The sequence below is a fragment of the Nicotiana attenuata genome, chromosome 3, assembly GCF_001879085.1.
Source record: "Nicotiana attenuata strain UT chromosome 3, NIATTr2, whole genome shotgun sequence".
NCBI classification, from domain to species: Eukaryota; Viridiplantae; Streptophyta; class Magnoliopsida; order Solanales; family Solanaceae; genus Nicotiana; species Nicotiana attenuata.
The window spans coordinates 7,878,549-7,902,443 of record NC_031991.1 but is presented as its reverse complement, the minus strand read 5'-3'; the positions used below and the strand labels follow the sequence as shown (position 1 = coordinate 7,902,443).

Below are 23,895 nucleotides of genomic sequence, written 5' to 3'. Positions count from 1 at the left end.
AATGCGATGACTGAGGAAAGTAAGCCTTCGCGAACGCGGAGCTTGACCGCGAAGGAGATGAAGAAACTGGGCGTGAAAACTGGGCAGTTCTGGAATTTCATATTTTTTGACCCCAAACCCTTTAATACCCAAATCAGCTCATTTGTAAGAGATCTTTCGCTTATTTTTCAGTTCCATAGACTAGAGAGAACAAGTATTGAAGCTAGGGTTTTGCACACACTTGGGTTTTGAAGATTTCAAGCTTGTGGTTAAGGATTTCTTACCCATTTATGTTCATTTCTTCATTTCCTCGCTTTGTATGGAATATTTAAGTGTGTAGTATTTATTTCCAATACTTGAATCTTTTTTATTGAAATATTCATAATTAAAGTGTGGATTAAATACCTTGTTGTGCTTATGTATTGAATGATTTTTATTTATTTATGAAGTGAGTTGTTGTTACTTTAATTATTCTTGTTCTTTAATGTTTCCAAAGGGATTAGCTAACCCTAGGACTCGCCCATTAACTCCAAATTAATTTTGGAAAAGATAATTTGTGGTTGGGAAAGATTAATTAACAAGAACTTGAGGCGTTAACCCTCGTTTTATAGATTCTACCTAGGGATAGGATTGAACTACTTGTAGCCATTTCGGGTGTGCTTAATCTCTTAATTGTTGTAGGGATAATTCAATTAGGAAGTCTTTTTTGTCTTCGGGAGAAGCTAATTAAGAAATATTACCCGTGGCTAATTAACATAAACTCGCTCATATTTGTAAAATCATGAAATACATTGGATCGTTACTTGAGTGTAATTCCCGATGCATTCATACTTGTAGCCATTGATCATTTTACTTGCTTTCTAGGTTAGTTTACATTTTCGCATTTAGGTATACACATTTTCCAAAAACCAAAATTCTTAGTGTTTGGCATTGCGCGATAAGTGATAATTCTCTTACATTCCTAATCGCCTACATATTGTTCCCTGTGGATTCGACCCCGACTCATAGTTGGGTAAATTATATTGCATGCGACCGTGTCCATTTACTTTTTAGTAGTGGATTTGGACGTCATCAAAATTGGCGCCGTTGCCGGGGAACAATTTGGCGTAATTTAGGTTGTTTGAGAAATAAGCGAAAGTGCTTTGATCCAAACTTGTGAATATTTGTGTAATTATTTTTCTTACCTTGGTCTATTTTTCTTGTTTGTTTCTTGTTTATTTCTTACTTTTTTTTGAGAAAAAAAATGGCATCATATAATGAAAATTGATCGGATGGTAGTTGTTCATACTTTGATGACCCTTGTCCTTATTGTGGAGGACCACACTCGTGGAAAAATTGTTTGAATTCTCCCGGGGGTGGATTGTGCGCACAATCTCAACCCTATGAGTGGAGTATTTGTGATAAGTGTGGTTTTCAAAATGGTCATTGGGATGATTGTGCTTATTTGTCCTTCCCTTCCCCAAGCCCCCACTATGATGATTCTACTTTTTGTGATGAGAATTATAGGGCTATGGAAGTGGAAGAAGTTGAGCATGGCCAAAGTTGAGAGTTCAAGCTTATGTTGGAGTGTTTACTTGAAGAAGGAAACAAGGAACAAAGTGCCTTGGAGGAGCTTTTGGAGAATAGTCTTCAAAATGACTTGGCACTTGAAAGGTTGCACTCACAAATGGATGAGATGATCTAAGCCTTAAGGATTCAAAGAGCCTCGGAAGTGAATGATAGCCAAGAACCTTCCTTGGAGATTGAAGTTGAAAATCCTTCTTTGGCACTTGATCAAAACCATGAAGAACTCTCAAATGCTCAAAATGAGAAAATAATGCTCATGTTGGAGACCATTCTTGAAAATGAGGAGGAGCACAACTTTGCACTCGAGGACTTGAAACAAAGCTTGGCTCACAATGATGAACATATTCGCACTTTGAAGGATCAAATGCAAATATTGGTTGAGGCTCACTATGCCCACCAACTTGAGAGTGTGGAAGAAAGCCAAGAAGAGTCCAATTCCGAGGAAGAAAGTGAGCTTTACTATGAGGATTCAAGAATTGAACATCCGCCAACCGACCCTATGAGTATTAATGATGCCAAGAAAAAGAAGGAATTAGGGTCAACCGGTGTAAATGAAAATGTGGTTGAGATTGACTCTGAACCGGGGGAAGAAGAGGATGTCAAAATAGAAAAATTGCGAAGTGAAGGCTTGAAGTCACATTCCAAGCATTTTTCAATATTGGAATTGTGTGGTGATATGGAATTGCGAGGAGGAAAGACAACAATCATACATTTTACAGTTTGAGGAAACAAGAAAACAAAATGACATTCCTCACATGAGAGCCAAGAAGTGCAAAATGAAGAAATTAAGGATTGGCTTGATCATTAACTTACCACCCCCCATCGCTCGTAGTCACAAGCTTGATTCCAAGTTAGGTGACCAGTTCATATTATCCAAGTGGCGAGAAAAGTGGTAAAGTTGTTTGCGTCGTGCCACGACAACCTATCGTTTTTCAAAATTTTTGGTCATTTTTGAAATTTTCTTTCTTAGGATAGCTTAGAATATTATTTATAACTAATCTGCCAAGTTTGAGAATTTTTGGAGTTGATTTGAGCAGGTCGGAGTGACCCGGAGAGGCCAAACCAGTAGCTGTTGGAAAATGCAGGGGCAGNGGAGTTTTACGCCAACCTCACAGCCATCACGCTAAAGAAGCCCAAGATGAGAATTCGGGGCAAAATGGTGCACTTTGGGGCTGAAGCTGTGAATGACTTCTATCATTTGCCAAACCACGACATGACCCCATTCAAGCAAAAAGACTGTGCGTCAGGGGAGTGGTTGGTGTCCAAATTATGCCCGGGTGCAGATGTTCCATGGGCAGCTGAGAAGAAGGGGATCACATCAAAAGAATTCACTGCCGAAGCGAAGATATGGGTGGCCATCATATGCAGCCGTATCTCCCCTGTTTCAAACATATGGAACGTACCGGTCACAAGAGCTCAGATGATAGCCTGCATCCTTGACGGTATTCAGCTGAATGTTGGTGAGCTCTTCATCAATGAACTGAGGGAGTATCGGATGCAGAACAGTCCTTCATTGATATTCCCATCGCTTATCACTGAGCTGTGTCAGCTTGCTGGGGTGGAAGAGGCTCCAGGGGACAACTGGATAGATCTGGGAAAGCCGCTGCATCCGTTGAAGAAGAGAGGAGAGGGCGGCGCAGTGAAGAGCAAAAAGAGAAAGTTGGGTTCTTCTTCTCAGGTAGATCCGAGTAGTCAGCCATCCTCCTCCACAGGAGGACCATTTGCTATGCTCAGTGATGAGATGCGAGTGATTCGTAAGTTAGTAGCTAGCCTTCCCCAGGGACCTGGGGAGACATCTGAGGGACCTGCTTACATTTCAAAGAAAGAGTTCCAGAAATACATTGAAGATCAAAGGAAGCAGGGGGATCACCTCAAGGCACTGGAGAAAGCGTACACTGAGCTGGCCAAGAAGCATGGTGAGTTGAGCACTTCCCACAACAGTCTAGAAAAGGCACACACCCAGATGGTAAAAAGGGAGAAGAAAAGAGATAAATTCTTTACTCGCATGTGGAAGGGTGTGGAAGGGTTGTGGAAGGTCCTAAAGCCTCAGGACCGGATACCATCGACCAGGGATGTGGATGATGATGATGTTCCTGTTGCTTGGCCCGAGGAAGAAGACGAGGAGGATAATTCTGACTCAGACAGAGAGGAGAGCAGTTGATGCAGTATTCAGGGTGCACTTTCCACCATTTTCTACTCTATTATGTTTTGTTGCATTAGGGACATTGCAACATCTTTAGTAGGGGGTGGCTTCTATAACTGTTGTTTTAATATAATTGTGGATATACGACAGATTGGTACCGTGTTTGTTTTCATTTTGTTATTAGTATATTTATATGTCATGTGTTATATTAGTATGTTGATATTAGTATGTTTAGTTACTTGATGTTTATTAGCTTCTTAATTTTTTTTATTTAGTATGCTTTATGTTAGTAGTGATATCCTTGGTTTTCTTGATACCACGGTTCTTTTTCCAAGGATGCCAATTTTCTTCTTGAACCGGGTAATTGTAGAAATTTTTTGTCGACTTTTCCCGATGATGGATAGATTGATAACTTTCTTAAGGGAATTAGTCTTGTAGTTAGAATTAGCTTTTGTTAATTTAGGAAACTAAATGGTTTGAGTTGGGATTTGTGCCCATTGACCAAGTTGTGGCTTGCTTGGTACCAACATGAGTTAAACCTCGGCATATGGATTTTTGATTGTTGAAAAAAAGAAAAAAATAAGTGAAATAGAAATGTCATGACTTTTAGACTCAAATTTTGGCTCTTTGATTCACTAAATAGCTGCATATGCTACATATAACCTCTTTGAGTCATTGGTTTCAATTGGATTTTGGATTTGTATTCCACTTGAATGTTCATGTGCCATGTGTGGTGAGATTATTTGTGAGTTCCTTTGCATTACTTGTAGTCTAGAACTTGCCTGGAATGCGCTTCAAGGCGAAATCATAGATTAACTTGGTTTGAAAAATGATGTTAGGCCTTCCTTGGACCGCTAGTATGCCTTAAAATTCCTCCCTTGAATATGTTCCCTAGTCAACCCATTTTGAGCCTTTAACCTTATTCTTTGGCAACCATATTACATGCTTAAATCCTTTGTTCTTAATTGATCTAGCTTGTGGCACCGTACCTCCCTAAGTACTTTGAAAGTGCAAACATAAGTTTGGGGGTGAAGGTTGGAAAAAATGTGATATGGAAGTTGTTTGAAAAGGTGGAAGGTAGAAAAAAAAATATGAAACCTTCCTTGACTTTGAAAAAAAAAGTATATAGAATAAAATGATAAAAAGTCCGTGAATAAAGGGAAGAATAGGTGTGGAATGAAAAGTGAAGAAATGATGGAAAATATTTTTGAAGGAAGTGGACTTTAATTGTAAATTGTGTAGTGCTTGGGGAGGTTTTGAGTCACTTTAACAAAAAATTGTGCCCTACCTTCACCAAAAGCCTAAACTACAACCCTTTAAGTCCTAATTGATTTTGAACCGAGTTGTCTACATTAGTGGAGGAATACATGAAGGGCAAGCCTATGGTACTACTTGTATGCATTTGAACATCTTTTTGAGAGAGAGTGAATTCTTTCCATTTGATATCCCATTGTTGTTTTGAATTAAGATTTATGAGTGTGGGATCCTCTCTTAAATGTGAGGGCACATGAAATTTGAGTTGTGAGTTTAATCCCATTTTCAATTGGAAGGAATGACCAAAGAAAGTTGAGTATGTTAGAGAGGCAAATTTTGAAGCTTTAGTGTCATGACTTGATTGCTACTTTGATTTGGATTAGTATTTGAGCACTTAAAGTATAATGAAGTTCATGAGAAGTGCTTGATAATTCATATGCTTGGGAGTAATTGTTGGTACCAAGCGAAGTCATGCTGTTGTGCTTATTGTAGACCTTTTTGGCTTGGCATGTTATGGATATATTGTTGAGTTAGCCACTTGGGAGGAGATTTTGTCGCTTTCATTGCTTGAGGACAAGCAATAGTTTAAGTTTGGGGGTTTGATAAGTTGGTATTTTACCAACTTATCTTATCTTTAAACCTATATTTTTGCTATATTTGAGGGATAAAATCGTGTGTTTAATGTCATTTACTTCTATTTTACAGGTGTATGTGATTTAGAAGTAATGGTGAAGAAACCAAGTGAAAACAAGTCAAAAAGAAGCTTAAAACAAGAAAAATCTGGGCAATGCCCAGATAGGTCGCATTTGCGACAAGATGCTTGGGAAATGCGAAGTGTGTCAAAGCAGGCAGTGTTCGTAATTGCGAAGGACACTTCACAAATCCGAAGCCAACTGAGATAGTCAGTCTTCGCAAATGCGAAGAGGACTTCGCAAATGCGAAGTCGACTGAAACAGTCAACCTTCGCAAATGCGAAGGTCCAATCGCAAATGCGAACATGAGCAGTCTAGCCAAGGTTGGGAACTGCGAACTTTTGTTCGCAATTGCGAAGATCGAGCTTCAGGCCTGGGCAATTCTGGAATTTCACATTTTTTATCCCCAAACCATTTTTATACTCGTCCAAACAGATATTTTGAGGATCTTTGGCTTGTTTTTCAGTTCATAGACTTAGAGAGAACAAGTATTGAAGCTAGGGTTTTGCACACACACTTGGGTTTTGAAGATTGAAGCTTGTGGTTAAGATTTCTTACCCATTTATGTTTATTTCTTCATTTTCTTGCTTTGTATTGAATATTTAAGTGTGTAGTATTTATTTCCAACACTTGAATCTTGTTTATGGAAATATTCATATTTAATGTGTGGATTAAATACCTTGTTGTGCTTATGTATTGAATGATTTTTATTCTTTTATGAAGTGAGTTATTGTTATTTTAATTATTCTTGTTCTTTAATGTTTCCAAAGGGATTAGCTAGCCCTAGGACTCGCCCATTAACTCGGAATTGATTTTGGAAAAGATAATTTGGGGTTGGGAAAGATTAATTAACAAGAACTTGAGGCGTTAACTCTCATTTTATAGATTCTACCTAGGGATAGGATTAAACTAGTTGTAGCCATTCCGGGTGTACTTAATCTCTTAATTGTTTTAGGAATAATTCAATTAGGAAGTCTTGTTAGTCTTCGGAAGATGCTAATTAAGAATTATTATCCGTGGCTAACTAACATAAACTCGCTCATATTTGTAAAATCGTGAAATACATTGGATCGTTACTTGAGTGTAATTCCCGATGCATTCATACTTGTAGCCATTGATCATTTTACTTGCTTTCTAGGTTAGTTTACATTTCCTCATTAGATATAAAACATTTTCAAAACCAAATTCTTATTGTTTGTCACTGCGCGATAAGCGATAATTTTCTTACATTCCTAATCGCCTACACATTGTTCTCTGTGGGATTCGACCCCGACTCATAGTTGGGTAAATTATATTGCATGAGACCGTGTCTATTACTTTTTAGTAGTGGATTTAGATGTCATCAAAATTGGCGCCGTTGCCGGGGAACAATTTGGCGTAATTTAGGTTGTTTGAGAAATAAGCGAAAGTGCTTTGGTCCAAACTTCTGAATATTTGTGTAATTAAATTTTCTTACCTTGGTCTATTTTTCTTGTTTGTTTCTTGTTTATTTTCATATTTTTGAAAAATGGAATCATATAATGAAAATTAGTCAGATGGTAGTTGTTCATACTTTGATGACCCTTGTCCTTATTCTGGAGGACCACACTCGTGGCAAAATTATTTAAATTATCCCCGGGGGTGGATTGTGCGCACGATCTCAACCCTATGAGTGGAGTATTTGTGATAAGTATGGTTTCCAAAATGGTCATTGGGATGATTGTGCTTATTTGTTATTCCCTTCCCCAAGCCCCTACTATGATGATTCTACTTTTTATGATAAGAATTATAGGGCCATGGAAATGGAAGAAGTTGAGCATGGCAAAAATGGAGAGTTCAAGCTTATGTTGGAGTGTTTACTTGAAGAAGGAAACAAGGAGCAAAATGCCTTGGAGGAACTTTTGGANCGAAGAAGCAGGAAAGCCTAAACCTTCGTAGAACGCGAAGGACCAAACGCGAACGCGGTGTATCAGAAACCAAACCTTCGCGAACGCGAAGATCTAAACGCAAACGCAATGACTGAGGCAAGTAAACCTTCGCGAACGCGGAGGTGTAATCGCGAACGCGATGAAGAAACTGGGCGTGAAAACTGGGCAGTTCTGGAATTTCACATTTTTGACCCCAAACCCTTTAATACCCAAACCAGCTCATTTGTAAACGATCTTTGGCTTATTTTCAGTTCCACACACAAGAGAGAACGAGTATTGAAGTTAGGGTTTTGCACACACACTTGAGTTTTGAAGATTTCAAGCTTGTGGTTAAGGGTTTCTTACCCATTTATGTTTATTTCTTCATTTCCTTGCTTTGTATTGAATATTTAAGTGTGTAGTATTATTTCCAACACTTGAATCTTGTTTATGGAAATATTCATATTTAAAGTGTGGATTAAATACCTTGTTGTGCTTATGTATTGAATGATTTTTTTCCATTTATGAAGTGAGTTGTTGTTTTTTTAATTATTCTTGTTACTTAATGTTTCCAAAGGGGTTACTAACCCTAGGACTCGCCCATTAACACCGAATTAATTTTGGAAAAGATAATTTGGGGTTGGGAAAGATTAATTAACAAGAACTTGAGGCGTTAACCCTCATTTTATAGATTCTACCTAGGGATAGGATTGAACTACTTGTAGCCATATCCGGGAGCGCTTAATCTCTTAATTGTTTTAGGGATAATTCAATTAGGAAGTCTTGTTAGTCTTCGGAAGAAGCTAATAAAGAATTATTACCCGTGGATAATTAACATATACTCGCTCATATTTGTAAAATCGTGAAATACATTGGATCGTTACTTGAGTGTAATTTCCGATGCAACCATACTTGTAGCCATTGATCATTTTACTTGCTTTCTAGGTTAGTTTACATTTTCGCATTTAGGTATAAACACTTTTAAAACCAAATTCTTAGTGTTTGGCATTGCGCGATAAGTGATACTTTTCTTACATTCCTAATCGCCTACTTATTGTTCTCTGTGGGATTCAACCCCGACTCATAGTTGGGTAAATTATATTGCATGTGACCGTGTCCATTTACTTTTTAGTAGTGGATTTGGACGTCATCAAAATTGGCGCCGTTGCCGGGGAATAATTTGGCGTAATTTAGGTTGTTTGAGAAGTAAGCGTAAGTGCTTTGGTCCAAACTTGTGATTATTTGTGTAATTATTTTTCTTACCTTGATCTATTTTCTTGTTTGTTTCTTGTTTGTTTTCTTATTTTTGAAAATGGCATCATATAATGAACATCGGTCGGATGGTAGTTGTTCATACTTTGATGACCCTTGTCCTTATTGTGGAGGTCCACACTCGTGGCAAAATTGTTTAAATTCTCCCGGGGGTGGATTGTGCGCACAATCTCAAACCTATGAGTGGAGTATTTGTGATAAGTGTGGTTTACAAAATGGTCATTGGGATGATTGTGCTTATTTGTCCTTCCCTTCCCCAAGCCCCCGCTATGATGATTCTACTTTTTGTGATGAAAATTATAGGGCTATGGAAGTAGAAGAAGTTGAGCATGGCTGAAATGGAGAGTTCAAGCTCATATTGGAGTGCTTACTTGAAGGAGGAAACAAAGAACAAAGTGCCTTGGATGAGCTTTTGGAGAATAGTCTCCAAAATGACTTGGCATTTGAAAGGTTGCAATCATAAATGGGAGAAATGCTTGAAGCTTTAGAGGTTCAAAAAGCCTCAGAAGTGAATGATAGCCAAGAACCTTCTTTGGAGATTGAAGTTTAAAATCCTTCCTTGGCACTTGATCAAAACCAAGAAGAACTCTCAAATGCTCAAAATGAGAAAATTATGCTCATGTTGGAGACCATTCTTGAAAATGAGGAGAAGCACAACTTTGCACTCGAGGACTTGAAACAAAGCTTGGCCTACAATGACGAACATATCCACACTTTGGAAGAGCAAATGAAAATATTGGTTGAGGCTCACTATGCCCACCAACTTGAGAGTGTGGAAGGAAACCAAGAAGAGTCTAATTCCGAGGAAGAAAGTGAGCTTTACTTTGAGGATTCAAGAATTGAACATCCGCCAACCGACTCCATGAGTGTTAATGATACCGAGTAAAAAATGAAATTAGAGTCAACCGGTGTAAATGAAAATTTGGTTGAGATTGACTCTAGTCCGGGGGAAGAAGAGGATGTCAAAATCCGAGAAAAATTGCAAGTTGGAGGTTTGAAGTCACATTCCAAGCATTTTTCAACATTGGAATTGTGTGGTGACACGGAAGTTGAACCACATGAATCAATGAAGGACTGCGAGGAGGAGACACTCATGTCATACATCCTACAATTTGAGGGAACAAGAAAGCAAAATGACATTCCTCACATGAGAGCCAAGAAGTGCAAAATGAAGAATTTAAGGCTTGGCTTAATCATCAACTTACCACCCCCCATCGCTCATGGTCACAAGCTCAATTCCAAGCTAGGTGCCCAGTACATATCATCCAAGTGGCGAGAAAAGTGGTAAAGTTGTTTGAGTCGTGCCACGACGTTAAATGCGGCGCTTGGTGGAGGCAACCCATCGTTTTTCAAAAATTTTTAATCGTTCTGAAATTTTCTTTGTTAGAATAGCTTAGAATATTATTTGTGACTAATCTGCCAAGTTTTAGATTTTTTGGAGTTGATTTGAGCAGGTCGGAGTGTCCCGGAGAGCCAAAACCAGTAGCTGCCAGAACTGTTGGAGTGCAGGAAAAAGTTACACTTCGCGTTCGCGTTTACCCACCGCGTTTGCGTAGGTTTAGTAAACTGTAACACTTCGCGTTCGCGTGCTACTAACACGCGTTCGCAGCCTTCAGCAGAGTTTACCCTTCGTGTACGCGCACTCACAACGCGTAGGGTCGGGTAAGGGTATTTACAAATTAGCTACTGAAAGCGAGAAAACTCACCCCTTTGCTCAAAACAACAGTTCCCTCTACCCCTTAAGCCCCCAATAATCAAATCATCTAAAATCTTCAAGTCTTTTGCTAATTTTCCATCTCAAATCTCAAGGTATGTGATTTCTACGCTCTCCTCTTAAATCTTTCTTCCCCTTCTTGGTGTGAATTGTGAAACAATAGAAGAACACTCATTGTTTGGTCCTTAGGGTTCAAATTTTGAGCACGAATTTGCACATTTGTGTTTGAAATTGGTTGTTGCTTGTTGGGTGAGGATTGGTTGAGTGTGAGTGGTTGTTTTTAAGAAAATTTTGGGTAAGATCTGTGCATAAGTTTTCTGGTAATGAACAAAGAAAAATGGGCACCCCAACTGTTTGAAGAAAAGCCTGAGAGAAAACATGTTCTGGGCGAGGAAGATGACCTTCGCGAATGCGTGGGTCTTCCCGCGAACGCGAAGGCATAACAGTGGGGGACAGAAAATTTGACCTTCGCGAACGCGATGGTCTACTCGCGAACGCAAAGGTCTAAGTCTGGGCAAAATATTTTGCTCTTCGCGAACGCGAAGAGCAATCACTGGCAGCCCCAAAATTGGCAAAAAATAGTAGCTTCGCACAGCTCTGCCCGGGACCTTTTTTGCCCAATTCTTTGGCCTAAATACTTCCTAATACATTGTTTTAAGTGTCTGTATGAGCTTTTAACATTGTTGATCTATTTTGTAGGTTCTTTGGGCTTAAAATGGATCCGTATCATAATGAAATTTCACAAGAACATGTCTTTGGACCTGGACAAGAGGAAGCCTTTGATCGTGAGCGGTTTCTATCTGCAGCATCTGAGCGGAGATACGATGAACTCTTGTCCAAGACCATCGTCCGGGAAAGAGGCATAAACTTGGAAAAATTTGAAGCTAAAATGCTGGGCTTCTACACGAGCTTGATAGAGAGCAAGTGGATTTGTTTTCCTGAGCAACCAAATAATGACAACCACACAATAGTTCTGGAATTCTATGCAAACACCTTGATGACCGACTTCCAAGGTGCCTTTGTTACTACTGTGCGGGGCGTGCAAGTCCACTTCAGTCCTGAGATAATAAATGGTGTTTATGGCCTCGCCAATGCTGACAACGAGGTATACAGAGACAGGGCCAGAGCAGGAGGAAACCAATGGCTAGTAGATAAGCTACATGATGGGGTTACTCCGAAGTGGCTGACAGTGCACAAGGGAGTTGATTCTCACGACTTCACGGCTGAGGCGAAGACATGGCTCTCCATTATCTGTTCAAGAGTGTCACCCTCTACAAATGACACTGATGTGACACCAGACAGAGCGCTGATGATTGCTGCTATCATGGATGGACTACCTATGAATGTGGGGGAACACATTGTCCGAGAAATTGAGGAAGCCACTCATGGGAGGTCCAAGAGCCTGTTCTTTCTATCCTTGATCACTAGAGTTTGCTATGATGCTGGGGTGCCTACACGCCCCAATGATGTTGAGAAAGGTCCAGGAAAGCCGATGATCCATCCCTTGCTAAAAAGGGGACCCAGTGACAAACAGAAAAAGAGGAGAATTGATGTTGCTTCCTCTTCATTTGGGCAGTTCTCCGAGGCCACCACTGATCCCGCCGGACCCTTTGCACCTTCATCAGGGTCCTTTGACCCCATGGGACCACTCCAGTCCGGTCCTCACACTATGCGCCACTTGTCCAGCCAGATATATGGAGTAGATGCGCATGTTAGGCAGCTTATAGCTAGCCTTCCCACTAGCCCACCTGGGGCTGGCACATCTACTGGGGCTGCTGCCCCACAATCCATGGCGGATTTGGTCAAAGAGCAAAAAGAAATCACGGGCAAGATGGAGGCCATTAACACCAGGTTGGAGAACATGAGTCGCCGGCAAGGAAAGATTGAAAAGAGGCGGAGAAAATTCAAGGAGCATGAGAAGAAGAAAAGCAAGCTGCTGTCCAAGATGATGCAAAAGCTGAGCACATTTGGTGGGTCACATGAATCGGAGGATGAGGATGATGCAGACTTAGGGCTCAAATTTCCCACCACCTTCAGTTCCAACTGATGCAGTATTCAAGGAGCACTTTCCACCATTTTACTCTATCATGTTTAGTTGCATTGGGAACATTGCAACATCTTTAGTTGGGGGTGGCTTCTTGTATAACTGTGGTTCTAGGATAACTGTGGGTATGGCAGATTGGTACTGTGGTTGTTTTCATTTTGTTGTTAGTGCATTTTCATGTGATGTGTTATATTAGTATGTTTATTAGCTTCTTAAATTTTTTTTAGTTACTTGATGTTTATTAGCTTTTTAATTTTTTATTAGCTTCTTAATTTTTTTATATAGTATGTTTTATGTTAGTGGCGATATCCTTGGTTTTCTTTATACCACGGTTCTTTTCCCAAGGATGCCAATTTTCTTCTTGAACCGGGTATTGTAGAAAATTTTTGTCGACTTTTCCCGGTGATGGATAGATAGACAACTTTCTTAAGGGAATTAGTCTTGTAGTTAGATATAGCTTATGTTAATATTTTAGGAAGAATAAATGGTTTGGGTTGGAGTTGTGCCCATTGACCAAGTTGGGACTTGCTTGGTACCAACATGATTTAAACCTCGACATATGAATGTTTGGGTGTTGAAAAAGAAAAATAATTGAAGTAAAAATGTCATGACTTTTAGACTCAAATTTTGGCTCTTTGATTCACTAAATAGCTTCCTATGCTATATGCAACCTCTTTGAGTCGTTGGTTTCAATTGGATTTTGGATTTGTATTCGACTTGAGTGTTCATGTGCCATGTGTGGTGAGATTTATTGTGAGTTCTTTTGCATTACATGTAGTCTAGAACTTGCCCGGAATGTGTTTCAAGGCGAAATTATAGACTAACTTGGTGTGAAAAATGATATTAGGCCTTCCTTGGACCGCCATTGTGCCATAAATTTCCTACCCTTGAATATTTTCCCTAGTCAACCCATTTTGAGCCTTTAACCTTATTCTTTGTCAACCATGTTACACACTTTAATCCTTTGTGTTGTATTGATCTAGCTTTTGGCACCCTACCTCCCTAAGTACTTTGAAAGTGTAAACATAGGCTAAAAGCCTAAGTTTGGGGGTGAAGGTTGGAAAAGTTGTGATATGGAAGTTGGTTAAAAAGGTGGAAGGTAGAAAAAAAAAATGAAAAGTTGTGATAAGAAGTTGTGAATAAAGGGAAGACTAGGTGTGGAATGAAAAGTAAACAAAGGATGGAAAATGGTTTTGAAGGAAGTGGACTTTAATTGTAAATTTTGTAGTGCTTGGGGAGGTTTCGAGTCACTCTAACCAAAATTGTGCCCTACCTTAACCAAAAGCCTAAACTACAACCCATTAAGTCCTAATTGATTTTGAACCAAGTTGTCTACATTAGTGGAGGAATACATGAAGGGCAAGCCTATGGTACTACTTGTATGCATTTGAACATCTTTTTGAGAGAGAGTTGATTCTTTCCATTTGACATCCCATTTGTGTTTTGAATTAAGACTAATGAGTGTGGGATCCTCTCTTAAATGTGAGGGCACATGAGATTTGAGTTGTGAACTTAATCCCATTTTCAATTGGAAGGAATGACCAAAGAAAGTTAATTGTGATAGAGAGGCAAATTTTGAAGCTTTATTGTCATGACTTGATTGCTACTTTGATTTGCATTAGTGTTTAAGAACTTGGAGTGTAATAAAGTTCATGAGAAGTGCTTGATAATTCATATGCTTGGGAGTAATTGTTGGTACCAATCGAAGTCATGTTCTGTGCTTATAGTAAACCTTTTTGGCTTGGCATGATATGGAGGTATTGTTGAGTTAGCTACTTGGGAGGAGATTTTGTCGCTTTCATTGCTTGAGGACAAGCAATAGTTTAAGTTTGGGGGTTTGATAAGTTGGTATTTTACCAACTTATCTTATCTTTAAACCTATATTTTTGCTATGTTTGAGTGATAAAATCATGTGTTTAATGTCATTTACTTCTATTTTACAGGTTGTATGTGATTTAGAAGTAATGGTGAAGAAAACAAGTGAAAACAAGTCAAAAAGGAGCTAAAATGGACAAAATGGGGCCTGCCAGTGATTTGCTTTTCGCGAACGCGAAGGTACCACGCGTACGCGAAGAAGCAGGAAAGCTAAACCTTCGTGAACGCGAAGGACCAAACGCGAACGCGGTGTATCAGAAACCAAACCTTCGCGAACGCAAAGATCTAAACGCGAACGCGATGACTGAGGCTAGCAAACCTTCGCGAACGCGGAGGTGTGATCGCGAACGCGATGAAGAAACTGGGCGTGAAAACTGGGCAGTTCTGGAATTTCACATTTTTGACCCCAAACCCTTTAATACCCAAACCAGCTCATTTGTAAACAATCTTTGGCTTATTTTCAGTTCCACACACAAGAGAGAACAAGTATTGAAGCTAGGGTTTTGCACACACACTTGGGTTTTGAAGATTTCAAGCTTGTGATTAAGGATTTCTTACCCATTTATGTTTATTTCTTCATTTCCTTGCTTTGTATTGAATATTTAAGTGTGTAGTATTATTTCCAACACTTGAATCTTGTTTATGGAAATATTCATATTTAAAGTGTGGATCAAATACCTTGTTGTGCTTATGTATTGAATGATTTTTATCCATTTATGAAGTGAGTTGTTGTTTCTTTAATTATTCTTGTTGTTTAATGTTTCCAAAGGGATTAGCTAACCCTAGGACTCGCCCAATAACTCCGAATTAATTTTGGAAAAGATAATTTGGGGTTGGGAAAGATTAATTAACAAGAACTTGAGGCGTTAACCCTCATTTTATAGATTCTACCTAGGGATAGGATTGAACTACTTGTAGCCATATCCGGGAGTACTTAATCTCTTAATTGTTGTAGGGATAATTCAATTAGGAAGTCTTTTTAGTCTTCGGAAGAAGCTAATTAAGAATTATTACCCGTGGCTAATTAACATAAACTCGCTCATATTTGTAAAATCATGAAATACATTGGATCGTTACTTGAGTGTAATTCCCGATGCATTCATACTTGTAGCCATTGATCATTTTACTTGCTTTCTAGGTTAGTTTACATTTTCGCATTTAGGTATACACATTTTCCAAAAACCAAAATTCTTAGTGTTTGGCATTGCGCGATAAGTGATAATTCTCTTACATTCCTAATCGCCTACATATTGTTCCCTGTGGATTCGACCCCGACTCATAGTTGGGTAAATTATATTGCATGCGACCGTGTCCATTTACTTTTTAGTAGTGGATTTGGACGTCATCAAGTTCATTGACATTTTGTTCCTATAGGCCGCTTCTCTAACAATGCATAGCAGTAAGAAACAATTGCGGCATTCACGTTTGCTAACAGGTAGTGTACATGTGTATTCTTATCCTAATGAAATGATTTCCATAGCGCTCATATAGATCAAATGGCACATATAGCAAGTGTTTAACAAGTCCTATAGGCATATTATGTACTACTTTCATGCAAACATTAAGAATCTACCCATTCCCCATTCATACTAACACCCAGTTGTTCATTACAAAGATATTACAGGCCTAATAGTAATGTAATTACAAGTATTGTACAAATAATGGCAGTAGGCTCATAGCAGGCCCAAAACGAAAAACCCAGCATTGCTTGGGTCTTCAGCACAACCCAGAATCCATAGAAGAACTTAGGCTAGATCACACAACCATAGATTGACCAACCAATTTACATATTCAGTAGACCATAGGCAGAAAGAGTGGAGTGTCAGGGATAGTGTGGGTTTCAGTATCAGGGGGAATGATCAAGGACCCAAATCCTAGTGTGTCAGAGTTCACAAGGGCCTCAGATTGATCCCAAGAAGTGCTCACACTAGGGAGGTCAGTAGCAAGAGCCTTGATAGCCTTGGCTTTCAGCCGACTAAGAATAAGGAGTTCAGAATAGCATAAGTGACAATCAGGGAGAATGGACAATAGTTGAGGGACAGAAGTGGGGGAACACACTTATAACCTAAAGTAGACATAGCCATAAAGAGCAACTAATCAAACAGGCTATCAAGTTTAGCATAATTTCAACGCATAGCAAAGTACCACATAGACAACCATATATTGGAAGAAGTTGAGGCTTAGGAGGTTCAGATAAGCTAAACATGCATCCTAGGGTCATGCTAATCAGTACTTGGACATGATGGGGGACACAATCTATGATAAACATTGGAAGAAACAGGGTATCAAATGAACAAAGGACAGACTCGCAAACATATTAGCATAGAAGCAAGATCATAGTTGATAGAAAATAGTAATACAAATTGCAACACATTATACATGCAGGACAGACATTGCAAGGACTCAGAACCGTGTAAGATAGCGAACTCATACCAAATATCACATATGGATATTCTGGGATTGTCATAATAGACTAAACAACTAGAGAAGATCTAAATCATGTCACAAAATGGTTCAAGCGGGGCATGGGAAAACAGGTTGAGGTAACTGTTAAGATCTCAATCAGTCACTAATGAGGTATGGGTTTCAAGTGAGCATGCTGAGTGACAAAATAGCAAGTGAAAATGTCATAATTAACACAGACATTCTAGCATTCACTAAAGAGGTTAAAGACAAAACAAATAAGCATGAATTAGGGAAACATCTAGACCCCTGCACTCAGATTACCCAAGTTAGGCTTAGGCAAACACAGAACTAGTTGCATTAGGAGGAAAGTCAGATGCTAACTGACTTAGAACAAAGTAGAATTAACAAACTCGTGCACAAAAGTAATCCAAAAAATATATTAAGCCAAGAATTTCAGAGGTGAGAACATACTCAAATCAAGAACACATAGGGATGAAACTGCAAGAGTCAAGCAGCTTACCAGTTAGACGAACAACAAACAGAAGCAAAAGATCCACAAGAACCAAGAAACCTCGATGCGTCAAAGTTCCCAAGGGCTTCAACGAACCCCGGGCAATGCTTGCTCCCAGAATACACAAACAAGGAAAATAATTGATTAAATACAGGTAAGGAAAGAAATCAAGTAAACACAGACGAAAAAAAGGGGGAAATCTCGCATGCAAGTCAGTAAAACAACAGAAAAGGAAAAGTATCAAACTCCAAACCCTAGTTAGCGTTTAAAACTCAAAATCGGACAACTGGTATGAAGGATCCAGTTCATCTCGCGTATATGGATTGAATATCAACAAATCTTAAAGATTGAGTCGATTCTCGTCCGATATAGAGGTGGTATTTGCCAAAATTAGGCAAATACTTAAGTAATACCAAAATCCAGTAGCCAGTATCAAAGGAACCCAAATATGGTAAGCAAATAGTGGTAAAATCCCATTATCAACGGGACTGGGAGAGGGGATTTCGGGGTGAGACAGCTAGGGTTCGTGGAACATGAGAGCATGCGAGGGCGGCGGAGTAGGAGACAATATGTCTCTAGGGTTAAGGGTTGGGTTATAAGAAGAAACGGGGGAAATGTTGTGAGTCGTTGATCACTTTTGATCAACGGCTGGGATTTGAGAGGAGATGGGTCGATTTTGGGACTGGGTTGGGAGTTAGGGTCGTTTGGATTGGGCTTAGGGGGGTTGGGCCAGAGATTTGGGTAGTTTGGGTCCGAAAATAGGCAAAATTTGGGCTATTATTTAAATACCCTAAAATTCATCAAAAATGATTTATAAAAAAACTTAATAACTAAAATCAAATATTATTTATGACCTGAAATGTTTAAAATAATAACTTTGTATTATAAAAATATAAATATGCTATTTTTGGCACAAAAAATAGAGGCCAATTGTGTGAATATAGTCCATTATTGCAAAATTAGACAAAATAGCTTAAAATGCTAGTGTAATTATGTAACGAAATAAAATATTTGAAACATATATTATAGGTGCAAAATAAGTATTTTATGTAACCAAGTCATCACAAGATAATTTAAAGGATAATTACTAGATATTAAAGTGGAAGAAAATTAATTTAAAGCTCTAAAAATTATGAAAAATGCTTATATAAATTTTGTAAATTAAATAATGATGCAAATATACTATTTTGACAGCATATATATACAATTTAAAAATATGAGGGAAAAATTGGGTATCAACACCCCACATTTGCCACCCCTAATCCTGAACATGGATGTGATTGCGGCTTTGCATCTACGATTGCAACATCAGCTGCTATAAGCTTGGCCAAATTGGCTGCGAATGTGGCAAACTATTCACAATTGCAATAGTTTCTTCATTTTGATCTGGTCAATATTTGTTGTGATCACATCTTTTTTCTTGCATCGCAAAGTACAAATTCATAATCTTTCCCATTAATTATATTGTTGTGATCATGGACTGGGGTCTACTTAGTTCTATTATAGCTAGCACTAGAATGGCCTACACTAGAATTTCACCTTCAACTCAACCCAGAGCGTGGCTGAATCCCTCCAATTTCACCTTAATTGACCGTCCCTATGAATCATAAACGGCTACTCCATATTAGCATTGAAATATTTTCAGTGGACATTTAGTATACTTTTTCACTACAAAAGGATCATGGGGTTACAGTGTCTTTCGAAATATGTGAGGATGGCTTGAATTGTAGGATGGTGCAGGCCTTCGGAGAGGAATATGCATAATAGGTCAAAGTTAATGCAAGACTTATAATAGAGATTAGTAGTATATTTTAATCTTAATTTATTTTAGGAAAAAAGGGGATAAAGCCTTAATGCGTGTTAATGCAGAGAAGAAGCGATCAACAAAATGATTGGTAGAATATGTGAAAATATTTGTTTTGCAATTAACAACTATTGTCTACTAGGTAAATCTGTCAAGTTTGCAACTATAGTTAAGGATAAATAATAATTTAGGAGAATTATGGGTTTCTTCTTGCAAGAGCAATTATGTAATAACCAGGTCTGTAGGAATTATCATAAATTGGATGAACTCCTTGGTTTCTGCTGCATAGATATATGTTAGGGATTTGAGGATTTGAAAACAGATGTCGGGAGGGAAAGGTAATAAGAGAGCTGGGTATAATAAAAGGGGGGCATATGGCAGCTGATAAAGTAGTTTAGGGGGAATACTTTGTATAAATAATGGAATGTAATTATGTAATAAAGGATCACATAGCTAAAATTAGGGGTGTACATGGACCGAGTTGATTCGGGTTTTATTAAAACCAAATCAAACCAACTATATCGGTTTGGATTGGTTCTGTTTTGTCGGATTTTTCGGGTTTTTCGGGTTTTTTGTTACTTAAATATTATTTCAATCTTACTTTGTTAAATTTTTTATAAGTAAATATATGTTTAGTAAAAATATAAAAAATTCACAAATATATTATCTATTAAAATATTCTTATGAGAATATTTTCTTAGTAACACATAATAGTTAATTTTTTTAGTCGTCTGACAATAATGTTTTGTTGATGCACACTTTCAAGGTTAACCGAATTTAGTAATTAAACATAAAAATCAATATGATACCTAAATAATAATGATCACTTCACATCCGAAAAGATATAACAATTTAATAGATCTTAACATATGATATGAATACGGAAGAACAAAGAGATTGACGCATTTTCAGTAATACTTGATGAGAAAGTGATCATACAGCTCATTATTTAAGGTTAATAAATATGGAGCACTTCATATACTATTAAATATTATATCTCGCAAGAGAATCCCAAATATTTCTAGACATTTTTAAAGAAAATTCTATATAAAATCTTAAAAATATATATAAAAATTATATATTTATATGTCGGTTTGGTTCGGGTTTTTTTTCTCAATACCAAACCAAATCAAACCAAACCTAGTCGGGTTTTTTAATCGGTTTGGTTTGACTTTTCGGTTTGGTGCAATTTTTCGGTTCGGTTTGTACACCCCTAGCTAAAATTAAAGGCAACGGACGACTGTGATGGTAAGAGTGAGTTAGAGAATCGTGTTTGTTATAACTGAATTGAACTGGGCCAAAATATTCAATTTTGGACTGGTACTCTTTGAACCCATTTCCTCTTTCTTTTTCTTCCTCCTCAATACTCTCTTCTTATTCTCACCTAATTCCTTCTTTCAAGTGCTTGAATTTCATTTATGAAGTTACAAATTACATTTTTTGATTCGTTATACTTCTTTTGTGATATCATTTGTATCTTGGATTTGCAAAGTAATAAAATTCTCGTTGATCACTGTTTCATTGAATTTATTTTGAGCAAATATCATTTATAACCACTCGGGCTAAACCTGTAACATGCGGTAGCCGAAAATTACAATATACATTTTATAGCCCAAAAGTAATTCTAGTGGCTAGCCCAGAAGTACTGAGCCTCAGATCTGCAAAGACAGATCGAGGAAAAGAGGGGCGATCACGCCATGGCTGCAAAATCACCGATTGCATCCAAAGAAAAAATGTTTGAATCGCCGACCGTCCAGAGGTGAGTTTGCTTAATCCTTAGGTCACTGGTTCGAATCCGGTAGGTCGGACTTTGCTTTTGCTTTTCTTTTTTTGTCTAAAGTGAATGTGGAATTAAGTTCTGAGTTGTGCTGGAAACAAGCAAACGCGTGTATACGATGGATAGAAAACGGCGTCAGAAAGCGGGAAATCCTCTTTTAAGTGAAAACTACTCAAAAATAGAATATAAATCCTTAATATTACTAGCTTTTATCAGTTTTTTCACAAGGAAGTCAAGGACAACAAGACCCCCTTTCAGACATAAAACTGATTTAGTAGCTCAAAATTACGCCATTCTTGGTCTTTGGAGAAAGTGCTAAATATATCTCCAATTTCTTATCACTGATCGAAAGGAAAAGAAGATAAGAAACATATTTGATCATAATCTTTTGTAAATAAACTTGTACATTATGACACGTGTTTAGTTGCTAGAGTTACGATCTAATGGTTGTAATTCTACTTTATATTACTATACAAAATATATACAAAAATAGACTGTCATTATAGAAAAAATATACTAAATAGAATGTCACTATACGAAATATATACAAAATAGACTGTCACTATACAAAATAAGCTGGCAATATACAAAAAATATACAAAACAGAATGTCACTATACAAAAAATATACAAAATAGATATTTCGGGCTATTAGATGAAATAAGTTTGGGCCGAAAGGGCCATTCCACATCAATTCGTTATGTATGGATGATGAGATTCCATTGATACAGAGCCAATTCCAATAGACTTATTGGAGGGTCCCATTGGCGTGCATCCAGTAGGAATTGAACCTACGAATTCGCCAATTATGAGTTGGGCGCTTTAACCATTCAGCCATGGATGCTTAGCGGGGATCCTCGTACATGGTGAATAACCAAATTCCAATTGAAATGAAATCTTTAGGATAAATCAATGCAATTTAGAAGGAATCAATGAGAGGACATCAATTCAAATCCTGGATTTTCGAATTGAGAGAGATATTGAGAGAGATCAAGAATTCTCACCATTTCTTAGATTCATGGACCCAATTCAATTCGTGTCAGTGGGAAAAAATATGGGCTATTAAAATTTTGAGGGGCTATAAAATGTAATTTCTCATTTATTTTTATAAATTTTAATTTTTCCTATCACTCCATTATAATTTGGTATTAGAGCCCAATCCTAGACAATTTATTGAAATGATAGTCACTAAAAAGAAAAGTAAAATCTGTAGAGAAAATATGAACAAAAAAAGTGAAATTATTATTGCAAAATTACATCGTTGAATCAAGCAGGAAATAAAAATCCTCAAACGCGAAAATTGAAGTCACGATCCCAAAACCAGCCCAGCTGTGATGGCGCCTATCATGGAACTAGACCAGCCGACACATTCCCAAAATAACTCAACATTTCACTAAAATTTAGATAATAATATTTTCCATACTGAAATCTCCATCAAAGGTATAAAGTCGTAACCAAAATGCGGAAAATAAAGCCCGACCTCGGTTGTCACTAAGTCATGAGCAATACTACAATTGTTTCGAAACATAACAAGAAAAATATAGTCTGGAAATCAACTACTAATATCTATAGGAAGATAGGAGGGAGAAGGGCAAGGCTGCGATCGTCATGCAGCTACCTTGCCATACTCCAAGTATCCGCGGCGGATGATGATCAACGCTCGGTAGCACGTCCAGCAACTCCTCGATCTGCACACAAGGTGCATGGAGTAATGTGAGTACGCCAACTCAGTAAGTAATAAAGATAAATAAAGAATGAGCAGTAAGAAATACAGAAAATCCACATCACAAAACACAACAAGTTCAACATGCTTCCAAAATCAGTATATGAATTAAAATTCTTCTCGTTTAAAAATCCAATTTTTTCAGTAAGATCATTTGAAGATGCTTTTCAACAATTCAACAGAAACTAGATGAGATTTTAGAGTAAAAATGATAGAATTCATAATATCCCCTCGGGAAAAAACATAGTTCGTATACAGCCCCTCGGGCAACATGAATCATAAACCGCCCCTCTGGCATAACATCACTCAGACCGGCCCCATCGGGCAAACCTCACAGTCACTCGTATCAGCCCCTCGGGCACAACATAAATCAATAACAGCCCCCTCGGTCATAACATCATATCACTCACACAGGGTACCCGCGCTCACTGGGGGTGTGCAGACTCCGGAGGGGCTCCTACAGCCCAAGCGCTATAATAAGCCACCTCGTGGCATAATAAATCAGTCCCTCGGCCTCTCATAATCCCAAATCAGTAACAACATGCTACGGCGTGCAGCTTGATCCATAATCTCATCACAACACAGGCCCTCCGCCTTACTCAGTCAGAAACCTCTCAAGCCACTCGGGCTATCAGTAAAACATGGTTCTCAGCCCAAAAATATCATTTTATGCATCAAAACGGAGTAAATAAGACCGAGTTATGAAATCAGTAAAACAAAGCATGACTGGGTGCAGATCTTGAGTCAAAACGGTGAGGAAATAATAGAAAAAGGCTCCTAAGGGTCCAAACAGCTTGGCACGAGGATCAAATATGGCATTCAGCCCAAGTCATAGAAATTCTTCCAAAAGCACATAAGTATCAAATAGTTTTCAGTCAAATACGCAACTTAATAGTTGCTACGGGACGGACCAAGTCACAATCCCCAATGGTGCACGCCCACACGCTCGTCATCTAGGATGTGCGTCACATCAAAATAGTGAAACGATGTGTAATCCGGGGCTTCGTACCCTCAGGAAAAGATTTACAATCATTGCTTACCTCGAACAGGTCAAATTCCTACTCCGTGAAGCCCTTGCCTCTGGAATCGGCCTCCATACATCCGAGTCTGACTAAAAGAAATACAATGCAATCAATATAGGCCAATGAACCAATTCCATACGAAAAATTATCAAATTATACCAAAATTTCGAAATTCACCCGAACCCGGCCCCCGGGCCCACGTCTCGGAATCAGACGAAAATAACAAAA

General features: G+C 38.2%; 1 non-coding gene across 1 annotated transcript; it reads right to left on the bottom strand.

Annotated features, from left to right (window-relative positions):
* TRNAM-CAU lies at nucleotides 21,693–21,766 on the bottom strand. The gene has a single exon. It is a non-coding gene; the product is annotated as a tRNA-Met (tRNA).